We start from the raw sequence: 15,483 nt of genomic DNA on the forward strand, positions 1-15,483 counted from the left end.
CGATCAATAAAATATCTCCGTGATATTATACAATGTGCGTCGCAAGAACTCTTCGGCTCGGCGACCGTAAAACAGCGCGACAAATTTTTGCGGACGCGCGATACCTAATCCGCGGGAGGAAAAAAGGCTTGCAGGAACATTATTGCTCAGAGTCCTTCCCTCCCCCCAAGTCCTAACAGTCGTAACCCCTGTAACCTTCTGGCGAAGAAAGGCGCGCGATCGTTAAGAATGCCCGTAAGAGAAGATCAACCTTTCAGACTTCCAGGATCCTCATCCTGAAAGTCGTGAATTCACATCGGTCTCAGGAGATAGTTAAGCTAGCGACCGCAAGTATGTCGTCGTCTCCGTCGTTCCTACCTCTGGAATTACTCAACTTTTGCGCAAAATCGTGGCTATTGAAGTCGAATTTTTGCTGCAATTGCACGTGAACTCACAGGTCATTAACGAGGGATCTGGTATGGACGGTATGCCTTGAAAAAGATCTTGATAAATAGTGGTGTAATATATTGATACGCTGTAAAACGCTAGAGAAGCTTTATATAGCAGTAAGACTTCTTAAATTAATTAAACACTAATTAACTTTCTCTCGATACATCTTTCAGTTGTATTTAAAATAAATTTGCAGAATATTTAATCAAATTAGGAGAAAATAAAGCTTCTGTGAGATCGTTACGACGTCAAAATGCAATCAAAGGTCCTTTTTACAAAAGATACAAAACGGTTGTCACTAATTTACGGGCGCTTACGTGTATTTAATGATCATTAGAGTATTTTCTATGACGAGTGAGTTTATGACCGAATTTCTTTTCAATTAAATAGCGTCCGGATATCTGAAAGTATGACTAGAATTTAAATTCCATCCATTATGTGGAAACCGTTGCTAACGATGATGCGAAATCGCTGTTAGCTCCACAGAGACGGACCTTAACGAAGGCAGATGTGTCCTGATTATGTCTGTGTGCCATTGAGGATCGGGTAAACCGGATTTTTTGTCGACGAAACCGGCATCGCTGCTGTTCGGACATGGATGGATGCTCCGCATAGACGGATCTCTCCACATAGATCAAACGTATTGACCACATCTCTGCGGCTTTCCCGATACGCGAGTGTTTGTATAGGTTGAATAATACCCTGCTTTTGCGCCGGTAACAGACACTACTGCTAATGGAAAGCATTGCGTGATTGAATGGCCTTATGGTGCACTAAGACACAACAAATCTAGTTTGAATTAGCTGAATTCAATAAAGTTAGAATATTATCACGTGTGATGATAGAAGGCTGAATTAATTTTTTTTCCTCGGTAAACAATCATCGTGAGATATATGGAAAAAAAAAGAACACTTCTAAAGATACTTATTGATAGAAAAAGAATAATAAGCTAATGATATTTTTTATTATTAAAATAATCTTGTTTTATGCATATTTTAAATATTTCTACGAGATAATAAAAAAGTTTCTCTCGCAAAATTTCAAAGAAGTTCAAGTAGGCAAAATACCTTTGCTTGCGCGCGCGCGTGCGCGCGTTGTCCTCTGGAGGAAGTCGCAAAAGAATGTCGAGATAACGGACGCGGAAAAAGGTACCGGTAACGAGTGAAAAGCACGATCCAGTCGATGGAAACCTTTCAACGTAGGAAAGTTCCTCTTCGAAAAAGGAGTGCTGACGCGCGCGCGGCCCGGCAATTCCACTATTTCTCGTTACGCGGCGAAAAACCGTACACATACGAGTCCGAGTAGCGCCAGATCCTCTGTTGCAGCGACGTAAATTTTCGTTCGCGCTAAGAGCTCGGCTGGAAAATTCAATTTCGTCCCGGCACCGTCGCCGCTAATTGAAAGTCACGTTAGAGCGTGTCAATCGCGAATGCAGATGCTCGCGTATGTCATTCACTTCGCAGGATTGATGCCCATTCGAAAGATTGTAGTTTAGATTGGAACATTGATTAATTGCCTATTGTTACTGCCTTTTGCCTATTGCGTCATTTTTTCGATGTAACCATTTCATTCAATTTTATTTTTATAAAAATTCCTTCAATTATTTTACTCAGAATTTTCAAATTAAAAGTACACACCTACTTAAAATGACGTATAAATTTTTTTATTCACTTTCATGCAAAATAACTGAATTGAATGAATTGTACAAAACTATTTAAACATTTTGCGATAAATTGTATTATTATATATTTTCATAATAAATGGCCAAAAAATATGTACAGTGTTTTAAAATTATTCTTTTATTTCAGATTAATATTATTCTATCTTTTAGCAATTTCAGTTTTCTTTCAATTCCAGTATCTCGAAAAATATTGAAACTAATTGAAATAAAAGCTCGCAATTGCGTTAAAAAATTTACGAAGTTAAATACGTCAACTTTGGATGCTTTTCGCATGATAAAAACTGAAAAAACACTTTCTAACTCATTATAACTTGTTAAAATCTCGTCGCGACTCGTGTTAGACGACCTAGACATTGTCTGAAAATTCCGGTGAAAAAAATTCCATTATTATATAGAATCGAGTGTTGTAACGACAATATTTCGAATAAAGACACGCCTCATTTAACGAGACCTCGAGATGCTGCACGCTAGATCTCAGTCTGTCGGATGAAATTGCGATGCAAAACGATCGCTCGAGGGGGGGTCGGCGGTAGGTCCGATAGCGAGACCGGTCGGTCGTTAAGAAAGTTCCGCGCGAGTCACGGATTTATCGGACAGATTCCGAGTGGCTACGTGTCGGGACGTGGTGCTCTGTTCGGGAAGTAGATAAACGAGAGACGTCTGATACATCGCCTCACCCGATACTTCTTCTCAGTTCGTCCTCGCAGCCGCGTCTTGATGGCATCGAGGGCCTGGGGCGCGACGGAATTATTCGAAACTACTAAATGCTCAGAGTATTCCACGATACGACGCCCGGAGCTTCAGAATTTCCAACAGTGTAACATCGGTGAATACAAATTTCAAATAAAGCTATGAATATGAATACGGCGTAATAATCTCTCCGTATTGTTACACAACTCCCCGCGCACAACAATGGGAATGCGCATTGCAAGAAGATGCGAGAAATGAATTTTTTCATATCCATTAAAAATTAACATCACCGAGATAACATCAAGTTTTAAATCGTACATGTGCAAGTCTCGGTTGTAAATATATAAATATATATATATATATATATATATAAATGAGGGCATTTTGCAATATTTAATATTCTCCATTGCTAAATTATCGTAATAAAACAGCAGAATGATGAAATATTATTAATCTAGGGATCTCTGGCTGTTCACGCCGAAAGACGGCACTGTTCTTACACGTCGAGGTAGATATCGAAGAACGTCTCTTCTATCGAATAATTCCACGCCTACTCACCACCCACACTCAACGAAATACCCGGTGCACTGATTCTTCTATCTTCGAATGATATCACGGCGGGAAACTAGATTATCTATAGACACGCCCCAATTTTCTTCGCGTAGTAGTTACGGCTTAGGTAATAGTTACAGACAGGTATAAACAGACGCAGAATTAATCCTCTCAATAAGGTGCAATTGTGCCTGTATAATTCTATTCTGTTCCACATCTTCTCGAGACGTATTTCTGTTTCTTGAACACAAGATTTTTGCAAATTTAGAAATTTATGTTTTACAATTTTTATACGATATAAGTATAATGTTGCCGAAAAAAATATTTTAGCGATATTAAAAAAGCAAACCACATAAAGTGTAACTTGTGAAGACCTCTCAGTTTTGAAGAAAATTTATGCGTCGAAAAATAACAAATTTACAAGCAATTATAGTGGTGAATTTATAAACGACGGATTAACGATGATCAACGTTCGAACGTAAAATAAATTTCTCACGAATAGTATCGACAGAATTAATTCTATCTTGATGGCATGAGCATGTCGCTGTCAGCATCTTTTCCGCAACAAATTTCTATTTGCTCGACGAAAAAGTTTTTCGTGAATTTATAATTTCTCTTCGCTGGAGATCCTGGTTTCAATCCTACTAACACGATGCTGCAAATTTGCCAGAATTTTTTGCAGCAGCGTCGGAAAAGTGGGATATGTAAAATTGTCTTTTTTTATGCCAAGCAATTCCGCAGATTTTTATGACGAATTACATAAGTGATAAATTGTCCAACATGATATTAATTATAATAATTACAAAGAATAAGTTTTTGAAATATTGCTCACTCACGTTTGATTGCTTGAATACTTTTTACGTCTTAAAGTATCATTAAATCTAAATAAAGCAAGAAAATGAATAAAGTTACACCTAAGAATAATATTAAATTATTATGGAAAAATGCTTTCAAGGTACTTGAGATCCTCTTGTCTTACGAAATCGGTACAGTTATTGATTAAATTTCCTTCGCGAATGAGAAATTTCCTTTCGCAACTTTCGCAAGAAAGATGGGCACTTAGTTCTTCGAATTAAGATCGATTAAAAAATTAATTATTATTAATCCAGGACGCTGGGAACTAACTCTCGTGCAAAACTGGGGCACATTTGAAGCAACTACTGGTAAAGACCAAAGGAGAATCGGCGCCTTTGGCAGCGAATCCACGCTGCTATAAACGCGATCGTAGTTACAGGTATCCGCGTGACTATGCGCGGCATTCTATCTCAAACCATTAAATCGCCGACTGTGTGCTGCCTGTGTGCATAAAGCAATGCAATCGAATTTATTGCCGAGAGAAGCAATGCTAAGTGAAGCTCCGACCGTGCTCACGTACGATAAACCGCACGGAAATTCTGCGCGTGGTTATCGTGCGAATAACTATTAGTACTTCAACTGCGCCGAATCGAATGGACTCTCGACACATAGAAACACTTGACGTCATCTTTCCGCGATACACTTGATGAGAAATGGAATTTGAACGTATGATACGTTTTTCGATATAATTATATGGATAAATTTTCCCAGCAATTATCTCCGTTAATGCTACAAATTCATATTATAGCAATTGCCATTAAAACTCATCCGATATCTTGACGCAGCTGAGCGTAAAATTAAAATTCTAATAAAGCCCGTTTCAAATTAGACGAGGGATAATGTTCCATGTCTTATATCTTTGTCTTTGAAGCTTAATTTGCAGAGAACTCTCGGCTTTCCTTCATTTACGACTTAAAAACTGTTACTGACACGGCAGAAAATTTGTACTAAAAGGATTGACTTGAAATTTGTATAAGCGTCCGCTTTCCGCTCATTCTGCAATATTGCTGTGTGTCAAGTGGAAACAGCGATTACATAATTTGTGCGCCTTAAATGCGCACCTTTGAATGATTGCATCGATGACTCCAATAAACGAATTACGCATATTGCGAAATCATAAAAATAATGTTGCGCGACATTGCGCAGTTAAGTGAGAACAATGAAACATTCCGCCGGACTCCACCCATGTGCCGTGATACAAGGCAATACATTACGAGCGCGCGCGCGCGCGAACAGCAAGGACTGCTCCTTGCCAATTATTAATAGTCGATTATCTCGACGAGTTCCAGATTTCTTCGGGATAACTTTAACACGCTCCGTGTTACCTTTTCATTATAAAGTTACTCTGCTTATAATTGCAAATATGTAACTTTTCCGTATTGCCAATTATGCGCATGTCGCGCGCGACAAATATGTGAATAAAATTTAACAAGATAAAATAAAATTGCTTGGTTGGAATCTCCTTTTTATCCAAATCCAGGAATTTATGTAGATATAATGTCGCTTTCTTCCATCTTCCTTTCTTTCCATCAAAAAATTTCAATAGCGGTGAAATTTCATCCCGGGTCCACGTTAATCATGAAAGTCCCGGCCACTTAAAGTCTCCATCGATCGACGCTTGTCGATTATCATAACGGCGCGCCGTCTTGCACACACACATGCACGAAGTTGGTGATAATGAAGCGTGAAAACGATCCGACCCTTCTCGGTGTCGCGGGGGTGGTGTATATCAAGTATCCCTCTAATGGCGATCTCGGCGAGAAGCGGAAGAATCGACACCGTCCGATATCCATGATTTACGATACCCGCGAGCTTGTCGTTGGCCACGAATTCGCGGCGAATGAAACACGAACGAGGGGCTTGGTGGAGAAGAGGGTGAGATAAAAAGGGAGCCTCGCGAAAAAGGCGTACCGGTGGTCCCTCGAGATAACGGGTTGCTCAAATATTTGCATCACCGCCACCGACGATGAATCACGGCGTGCGCCGCGCGAGGCGCAGTTTGTCCGCGCGCGTTATATTCGCGACGGGAGGGTTATAATTTGTAGAAGAGGTCAGGCGCCTTTTTGCCCTGTCCATTAAGAGCACAAAGGGGCGTTCTTATTGCATCCCGCGAATCCTGTCGCGCAATTAAAGTCGGCTTTATCGTAATTAGAATTGAAACGGACATCGGATTTCCGCACCTGCCTTCTCTCCTCGCCTCTCCGCTGCACCCGGTTGCCGGCGCAAATCCTTCGCGGCCGCTCGCTCGAAGGAAGGAAACGGTAAGCGGAAAAGTAAGAAAAAAAGTACCGTGCCGAGGGATCCAGTCACTCGATTATGCGAACTTCACGAGATGAGAGCTGCGCCGTGTTTTTAAAAACGGTTTCTACGATTATGCAGATAATTTTATGCCAGCGTATAAATGAAATATCTTTCCTATCGAGCCGTGTGTATGATTTTATCTTTACTTTAAGTGCACATGAAGAATTATCTCGACCGCTAAGTGGTTTTGTCACCGATGGCCTTGACTCTACGCTTGATCGTTCATCATTGCGACTTAACGTTTCGTTATGTAATTGACGTGTAAACTATTGTATTACAGTAGAATATGTGCACAAATGTTGTAATTACTCGATGCACTCATGTGGAGTCATTAAGTAATCAAGAACCTGCTTCGTTGCATTCGTCATTCACTTGTCACAGTGAATAACTCTTTGCCTTCTTTCGAGGTCTCGATCCTGCAAACGAATTAGAGATATCTTTACGAAGAAATCGATCCAGATCTCCATTGTTCCATTTTGCTCACATCATCGCAATCTTGATCGTATAATTTGCTGCGTAATTAAGGAGTGGTTTTTCTTTTTCTAGAATTTAGTGCCGTTTTTTGCCGCTTTATGAGAACAAGGCAATTGTAAAAATTATGGTAATTTACTGCACACCCACAAGGACATTTACATTAAAATAAAAAAAAATAAAAGAAATACATTTTTTGCTAAACCGGATGTAGTAATTGCAATGTTAAAGAGCAGTTTTGTTGAAACCGCTGTGTTAATTAAAATTTACTGCAACGTAAACAAGCGAAATAAAATTAAAGACACCGTAGGCGGAACAAATAAAAAAATATTAACACAAACAAAGTCACTTTGACTTCCATTTAGAGCAGATATTACACTTTAAAGTAAAAGCAAACAGGAACACTTTTATTTGTTACGGAGAACAATGAAATGTTTCGCGAAGAAAATCGTAGTTTACATCGGCGATTGCGGTGAACGCGTCCGATGGAATCTGTGAAGACCGCGCACAATACGACAGAATTTACCGTCTAATTATACCGCGAAATATTTCATCAGACCCACCCAAAGTCGCGCGCGAGCCTAGGGCTCGAAAGGTGTATCGCGGCAATTTTGGTTAACACTGGCGATTCACCACACTCGCAACTCGCGTGCCATAAATTCTAAAAGCGTAATTATGGCTAGTGTGTATATGTATGTGTGCGTGTATGCTTATGCATGTAGAGAAAATATAAATAGCCTGCAAATTTGCCCAGCTTGCTGAACTATTTATACGCTGTAAATACAAATTATACGTACGCATTATTTTATTTTGTATTAAAAATTTGTTGCGTTTGCATGCTTATTATAATTAATAAAGTCGGAAAAAAGAACGTTAATAAGTTCGATTATACTCAATGGTAAAACCGAATGATAAGTTCTTGATAAATGCAACGAATCGACTAATATTTATCATTAGTCATTCGCGTTTTATCATGATTCCACGAAGAAATCTGAAAAGAAAGGAAGGAATAAGGATCCGGATTAACTGACTCTACTATCGTAGACCGTGATTTGCATTTTGTTTTACTTCAAAGAAATAACATGACTGACGGATATCCGGATAGTTTTCATTTCCTCAAAATACACTGAACTTCATAATTCTTTTCAAAAATAAACCATTCAAATTAGATGATCAAAATGGTAAAGTTAAGAAAGATGAAGAAAAAGTGTAAAAAGTTAGAATTAGTTTTAATTAAATTATTCTTAATTATACTTAATTGTAATAAAAACATTTGTAATTGTAATTTTGTTACGTTAGATAATTAATGATTATTCATTATTTTCATGAATGTGGAAGATAAGAGTAAATTTAACAAAACTGATTTAATTAGCATTTAATTTTAAGATAACGTTTGAAAAAATATACATGATATAAAATTTATGTATCTAACGCGAAAAATGTCTATTTTTCTTTTCAGATCCGTTTATCTAGTCTGCGTATATTAATTCACCAAATCATTCTTCCGCTCCAGGAAGAATGATTTGGTGAATTAGTATACTCAGAAAAATGACATCATGAAAAAAACCCTTATGAAAGTGAGCCCATCAATCTGCTTATTTCCATAATACAACAACGAGGTCTCGCAAATAAATTACTATCGTGACAGTTTACATGGAAGTTCATCTAACAGCGTTACGTCAATGACAAGAATACAATGCAAGTCGTAATGCACATTTTCTATCATTTAAAAAACATTACTGCATCTTTTTCAAAAGTAATTTTGTAAAATATAAGCAATATTTTAAAATTTATATACGCTTTCAAATTAAACAATTATGTAATTTAAAACATTAATTAATCATTAACTACTTATTCAGCTGTAAGATATTTATGGAATAAATAAAGTCAATATAATTACTAAAAATTAATTATAACAATGAATAACATAACAGCTGAATTGTTAGTAGTTAATTATAATAATTAATATAAAATAATTGTTACGTTATTTTATGTTTAATATACTGATTGAATAATAATTAAATTTATCATTAAATTATTTATTATAAAAAAGTCATGTATATATTGTCTCATTATTAAACAGAATTGTTAATGTTGAGCATCGCTAGGAATAAATTTCTCTCGATATATAAAGATATGTTTAATTTTCAGTCATTAAGAATGCGAAATAGAGAAGAACGCTTTAATTAAGTAAGGTCCATTATTACGTTTAGCTCGCTTAAGGTTTCGCGTTTTCTACAGCTAAGTTCATTATGTCTTTGAGGCTAGAAATCTTCGTATAGATCCACTTTAGCCGGCACGCAGACGGAAGCGCGTTCGTGGTCGAAAAAAGCACGGGGCTTAATTAAATTCCGTGGATTGCTTTCGTGCCGTGGCGTTTCGGGTCGATGCATTTTGTGACTCTGCAACGAGAGCTCTCGCGGCGAGTACAAGCACTTGTTTCAGAATCGCGCACTACGTTGTTGATGGCAAAGACAATCGATTCCCGTGCGCTTGCAAATTTATTGAAAATTTTATGGTTTTGAAAAAAAGTGCGTAGTTGCAATTATCCGTGTATAGACGTTAAAGAAACGCTTATAATTTTTGCACAAGTGTATTTATAATTACAGCAATTTTTGAACGTTCTAGTTTTCATTTTTGATAACCAAAGCTTTTTCGATTTAGATGAATTCTCCGAAAATTCTCATCGCACAAAAGAATTTTTGTCAACAAAATTCTAACAACAATTTTGAACAACAATTTTCACACAATAGTTTTGTTCGGTGGCTTTCTAAAGCGTCTTCGTCAAGGTATTGATGTGACCCCGCGTAGTGCGCATCGTCGATCGCGCTCGTGTCTATCGCTTCGAGCTCTTTCGCCGCCCATATTTGCATGGCGTACCCTTGAACCTAATCTTCGCGATTGCAAGCCGAGGTCGGGATTACGCGACGTAAATTTATGAATAATCAATGGCTCTTAAGTTTAGCTATCAATTCGAAGCGCTTCTTTGTGAAAATAATCATCATAGTGTATTTTAAGCATCGCATTATAAACATTATAGACTGTTTTCGAAAATGCGGTGTGAAGTTTCTCATCTCAAGTATCGCATGTGCGCAGAAGATATAAATAACTTTTAATTTACAAAGACTGGTAATTGTATTACTAATTTTTAAAATTAACGAATAATTAATATAAATAAATAAATATGTACAAGCATTTTTACTTGAAAAGCTTATAAGAAACAAAAATATTTAAATTAAAAACTGCGTATCAATATACTAAGATAAGTCAGAAATTATCCGCAATGTGAGAATTATGTTATACTTGAAAAAATTATGGATAATTTCTGATGGTTACTTTTGTATAAAGATGAATATATCTGGTGAATGTTGACAAGATAAATTCATAAATAAAATAACAAACGATAAATATCGCAAAATGAGATTTTAGTTTAAATCTTCTAATGATACCATTAATCCTTTATCGGTCTACTGTTTCATTCTTGATATCCGCAATACTCGCCACTATATTGAGGCAAATATCGTGGATTAATAATTATTCCGAGATTGAACATTAAATATAGATCAAGTTGAATTTAGGATTTCGGAGAATTTGATATGAGCAACATTATATCCTAGATAAATTCGTAATTAAATTCTATAATGTACGCAGAATTGATTTGACGCTCATCACATATACACAATATATTTTAAAACTATTAACGACGAGAGAGTGTAGTTTTGTGCAAAATATTTCAAATTTCCATTCACTTCTGAGTTTTATTAATTCGGACTGCATGAACGGAATAAAATAAGTATCTAAATTTAAAATCAAGATTGATTTGTAACCGGCGTTTATCGCATTGATACGCAAGATGAGAATCAGTGAATTTCCGATGCGATTGCAATCCGCATTTCGATTGAAAATAAAAAGGCGGACGCGCACACGTCCGCCGCAGTTCTCTCGCGTATCGACAGACCAGATGCAGCAGCGACCGCAACAATACCGAACTCGTTATTTTCCTTCGTTGGGAAGATTAATTCGACCGCAGCCGATCCGCACCCACCAATCGTGGAATTAATTCGATGTCCGGCAAGATAACGAGATTATTTAGAGTAAACGGAAGAAAAATATATCACATTAACCCGTTTTTCCTTGTAAGTGATTAGTTCGTAGAAGAAATTGTGAATCACAAACACTACAGGAGCTATCAAATTTCAATTGCATCGGTTTTTAATTTACGATGATAAAACGATTTAGACAGGTTAACAAATTGGATAATAAAAAAAATTTTTTTTATGGCTTTCAGTGTCACAAAGAAATAAAATATAAAATGCGATTGTTTGAATTTCATCGATCTGCAATAATCAAAGTTCACGATATACAATTGTAACATAAAAAGCGATTCTTACAAATGCAATACAAATCCTGATAAACTTTCTGGATTATTAATAAACGAACGTATTGGCACATTGAATATTATGCTATTCGCAAACATCACTAAATAACCGGTTAAATCCGTTAACAAACTCGTTTAATTAATTAATTTAACGTGTGGTTTTCGTGCCAAACCAATGCTCGTGCATGCATGTTCTCATCAATTCGAACTCGGCGCGATCGTTAATGCACAAATACAAGGATACACGAATAGATTTATTCGCACGTGCGCAGAGACCATTTTAATGTGCCCGACGAGCTCGCGTTACGTTAACGTTACGTCTCGGCGTCTGAGACGACATTCCTTCGAGCGAATTCAGTCAGCGGTATCTGGACATATTATCGCGTCATTGTTCGCGCTGAAACGGACCGCATATACGCACCTACCGTGTGAAACATTATCTTTTCTTGCTCCGAAACTGTCTTGTCACCGCGGAAACAGAGAATCGTGGCGAACCTCGACCGAGAAGTCGGAAGAGCGATAACGAGTACGATGGACTCCTTTGTCATCGGAGGAGATGCCAAAAGAGCAGAGTGGAAAGAAATTGCGGCGATATAATTACTGACACAGTGTGTGTAACAGTAGAAACCGCAGTAACACACGTGGCGATCGCATTGGAAATAAAACATTCTAAATACAAGCGCAATAGTAATAATTTGCACGAAAAAAGAATATAAAAAAGTTGACACATTTATATAAATATAAAAAGCTGACACATTTATGCGAATATAAAAAAGTCGACGCATTTACACGACGTGTCGGTCACGACAAGTACATTTAAACCTTTTGAAATAAATAATATAATTTTGTAAATATAATTTTAAAATAAGAGTAATGTACACCATTTTTTTTAACGGCACACACAATATGATCATACAGAGCACTTTATAACAGACTTTTGGTAGACTGTTATCGGTTATCACAAAGCTTTCCCACGCAAAATGACGCATGAGAGGAAGCTATGAAACAGCAGCAAACTTCTTCGTTCCCGAGCAAAGATAAGCATTCCCAAACGTGCAAACTAACGTTGGCGCATTTAATTTTGATGGATGATAAAAATTGCATTGTCATCTCGGAAAGTTAAACGCTGCGAACTGTATTTCCTCTCAGTTTTCGAATGAAATGTATGATGTGTCTAGTTCTGAGTTTTGTTTGCCCGACAAAAGCTCGTTTAATATAAATGACGAATATGAGAAGCGTTTAAAGCAAAGTATGACAATACTCCAACAATATCAATTTTATGAATCGCGGATAGTGCAATGCAACGTACAATTAATAATTAACAATTGTTTATGTTAAATTCAATACGTTATTAAAACAATGAGAGTATTATAGAACTGAACACTAAATTGCAACACTAAATTGTGAAATTTATAATTGTATATAATAGCTGAATATTAAATCAAACCATAAAGTTATAAATTTGTACAAGTTAAATCCCTAAAATCATTTATACCAACAAAAATTAACTTTTTATTGTTATTCTCTAGCACTTTAATAATATGTCAAAATAAATTGTCAAAGAACACGCACAAAGCCTAGCAAATTATTCAAACCTTTATATGTACCGTTTTACTTTGATAAAAATGTCATCGTAAAATTAGGTCGCTGAGCGTGTTACTTTGTAGATTAACGAGATCGTAAGAAGAAGTTAAAACAAACCATCTTATTTGAAACTTTTATCATCAGTTTCTTTCGCGACTGAAACAAAAAGCTTTCAAGTCTATGAGAAAAATCTGTTGCTCGTCCTTGCAAAGATAATCCAAACAATGTACGTTGACTCCATTTTAAGAGGATTTGCTCTCTTTTTGGCATTTTTCGCTTATGAGAATATAAGTGCGAGAACTTGTTGCTATTTTACGGCATTTAAAAATAAGCACCAACAATATGCAATTATTTTATTCTATTTTTAAAGTTATTACGTTTTGTTTTAAATTATTTTTAGATGTCGAAAAATATTATCCTTAAACTTTTATGTTTATAAGAACAATTAAATTAAAAGCAAAAGTATAAGAAACCAAAATATAAAAGTTTAAAGATAATATTTTTCTAACATCTAAAAATAATTTAAACAAAACAGAATGCTACTGTAATAACTTTTTTACCAATGTTTCCTTTTCCATCAATGGTTCGTATGACACATCAGCTTTTTATATTGCCGACTCCTGCGACATTCATTAGCTTTAATCTCGATGTATCGTATTTTTCTATTTATGTCATGATCGTATCTACGATCTACAAGAGAACGAATTTAGTTAACTTCAATTAAGGTTAACTAGCGTTACACGCATTGATTTTTAAAATGAATATCTCGTTCTAAATAATTCCAATAGCACGCCTATCACTTTGATTGCGTATATTAAGCCTAGATCACACAAAAATTCGTGATTTACTTTGCAACTTATCTTAATTAATGCGACACATTTTTGTGCAACTGTATTTAAGTATACAAAATGTAGATCGAGTGCGTTTATATGTTAATAAAAATTGATTAATAAAACGCCAATCAAACTCCGAAAACCAATTTTGTTTCTTAAATTTCAATTTAACTTTATCTATAATTTATTAATATGTATCTACTTGTCAAAATGCCCATCCACAATTGCAAACCTGTTCGTGTTTCCAAAAAATCAGTTTTTAAATTCACATTTTTGTGCTTTTCAAGCGATAAAAAAATCTATAACAATCGACACAATGAATTGTAAAATATTATGTCGTTTGATTCGGGCTTTACGCTTTAGGATAGACACGCGATGTGACGGTGGGTGGTAACGGCACGACACTGGCGTGGCGGGAGAAACGGTCACTTGGCAGGGGAATAATAACGAGAGTCGGACTGACACACACGCGGCGTGCAAAGAGCCGCCGGAGACGAGAGACGCGAGGCTTTATAAATCGCGAAGATGCACGTCGAAGCAGTGACACCTCGACCGACGACGGTGAAAAACGCGCGATCACGACCGACCGTGAATGACGAACGCATTTTTCACACTTAACGCTTGAGCATCAAACTCCGCGGATCGCTATTAAAAAACGCGACGCGGATGTTTCCAACGAGCGACAACGAAAAGTTTCCTGCCGATGATCGACAACCGTTCGCGTCGTACTTTTCTCGCGAGAAGCTGTGAAAGACTTTTTTTTCTTCCTCTCGGCAGAGAAGTTGAGAGTTCGACCCGAGGAATAATTCGATCGCGATTAATTTACTTCTCAAGTTTCCTCTCCGCTTTACGAATCTCGATCTGGTGTTTCGACGAACCGCAGTAACCGGGATTCCGAAACGAAAGCTCTCGGGAGAGCCGTATTTCAACTTCGTGAAAGTCAAGAATCGACACTTCAGCGAACCAACATATCGCCTATCATATTGCCGCGCCGTAACCGTATAACGCCCGACCGTCCACGTCGAGCCCATTCAGTCGATTAGCTCCCCTAGAAACAGATCGACCGGAACTCGCCACCCCGAAGAAGATTGCGAGATTCTTCGACGCGGCTGGCCGACGCGCTCCCGACTGCAGTCGCATCGATCGCTGCAAATTGGATTGCCGTTAAAACCGGGCGGCGGGGACTACCTTTAGAGCCGAACGGACTCGCGTTCAGTGCCGGAGGCGTCGACGCGGAGTTTCCGCAACGAGAGAGTAAATTTCAGCGTCTTAGCTTGAGTAGTGCATCGCGGGTTAATACGCCGCGGGGAAAGCGTCGTTCTGTACTTGAAATGCGCCATAAACAAGCGTGACTGGAGAAACGTGATCTACAGAGAAGTGCACGCGTGCGGCAAGTTGCGCTTGTACGGATGAGATTTGTTACCGGGGAGTCAGTAAGAAGAATCACTCAGAGCCCATTTTGACAGACCAGTAAGTACAAATTTTATGATATAACGTTAACTTTTTAAATTGTACTAAAATATATTCGAATTTATAAAGTAAGCCATTCAACAAAACAACAATAGAAACCATATCTTTGTTATTTAAATAAATAGAAGAGTTTATGAAAAAATTCGTAAAATTCTATTGTTAGATTTGAAAAGAAGTTTCAGTAAAATCTAGAATTTAGATAGATTGAAGAAAGTCACATCTGTGATCGAAACATTTGC

General features: G+C 37.1%; 2 protein-coding genes across 4 annotated transcripts in view; one reads left to right on the forward strand and one right to left on the reverse strand.

Moving 5' to 3' along the window:
* Positions 1-15,483, reverse strand: part of LOC105678497 (uncharacterized) — a 91,311-nt gene that overhangs the window by 19,414 nt on the left and 56,414 nt on the right. The window lies entirely within an intron of this gene.
* Positions 14,251-15,483, forward strand: part of LOC105678495 (golgin subfamily A member 6-like protein 24) — a 43,139-nt gene continuing 41,906 nt past the window's right edge. For both annotated transcript variants that reach the window (XM_012377904.2, XM_012377905.2), the window contains exon 1: positions 14,251-15,244. The gene's annotated coding sequence lies outside the window, so the exon portion shown is untranslated. The remainder of the gene's footprint in view (positions 15,245-15,483) is intronic.

Source organism: Linepithema humile, chromosome 7 (genome assembly GCF_040581485.1).
Source record: "Linepithema humile isolate Giens D197 chromosome 7, Lhum_UNIL_v1.0, whole genome shotgun sequence".
NCBI classification, from domain to species: Eukaryota; Metazoa; Arthropoda; class Insecta; order Hymenoptera; family Formicidae; genus Linepithema; species Linepithema humile.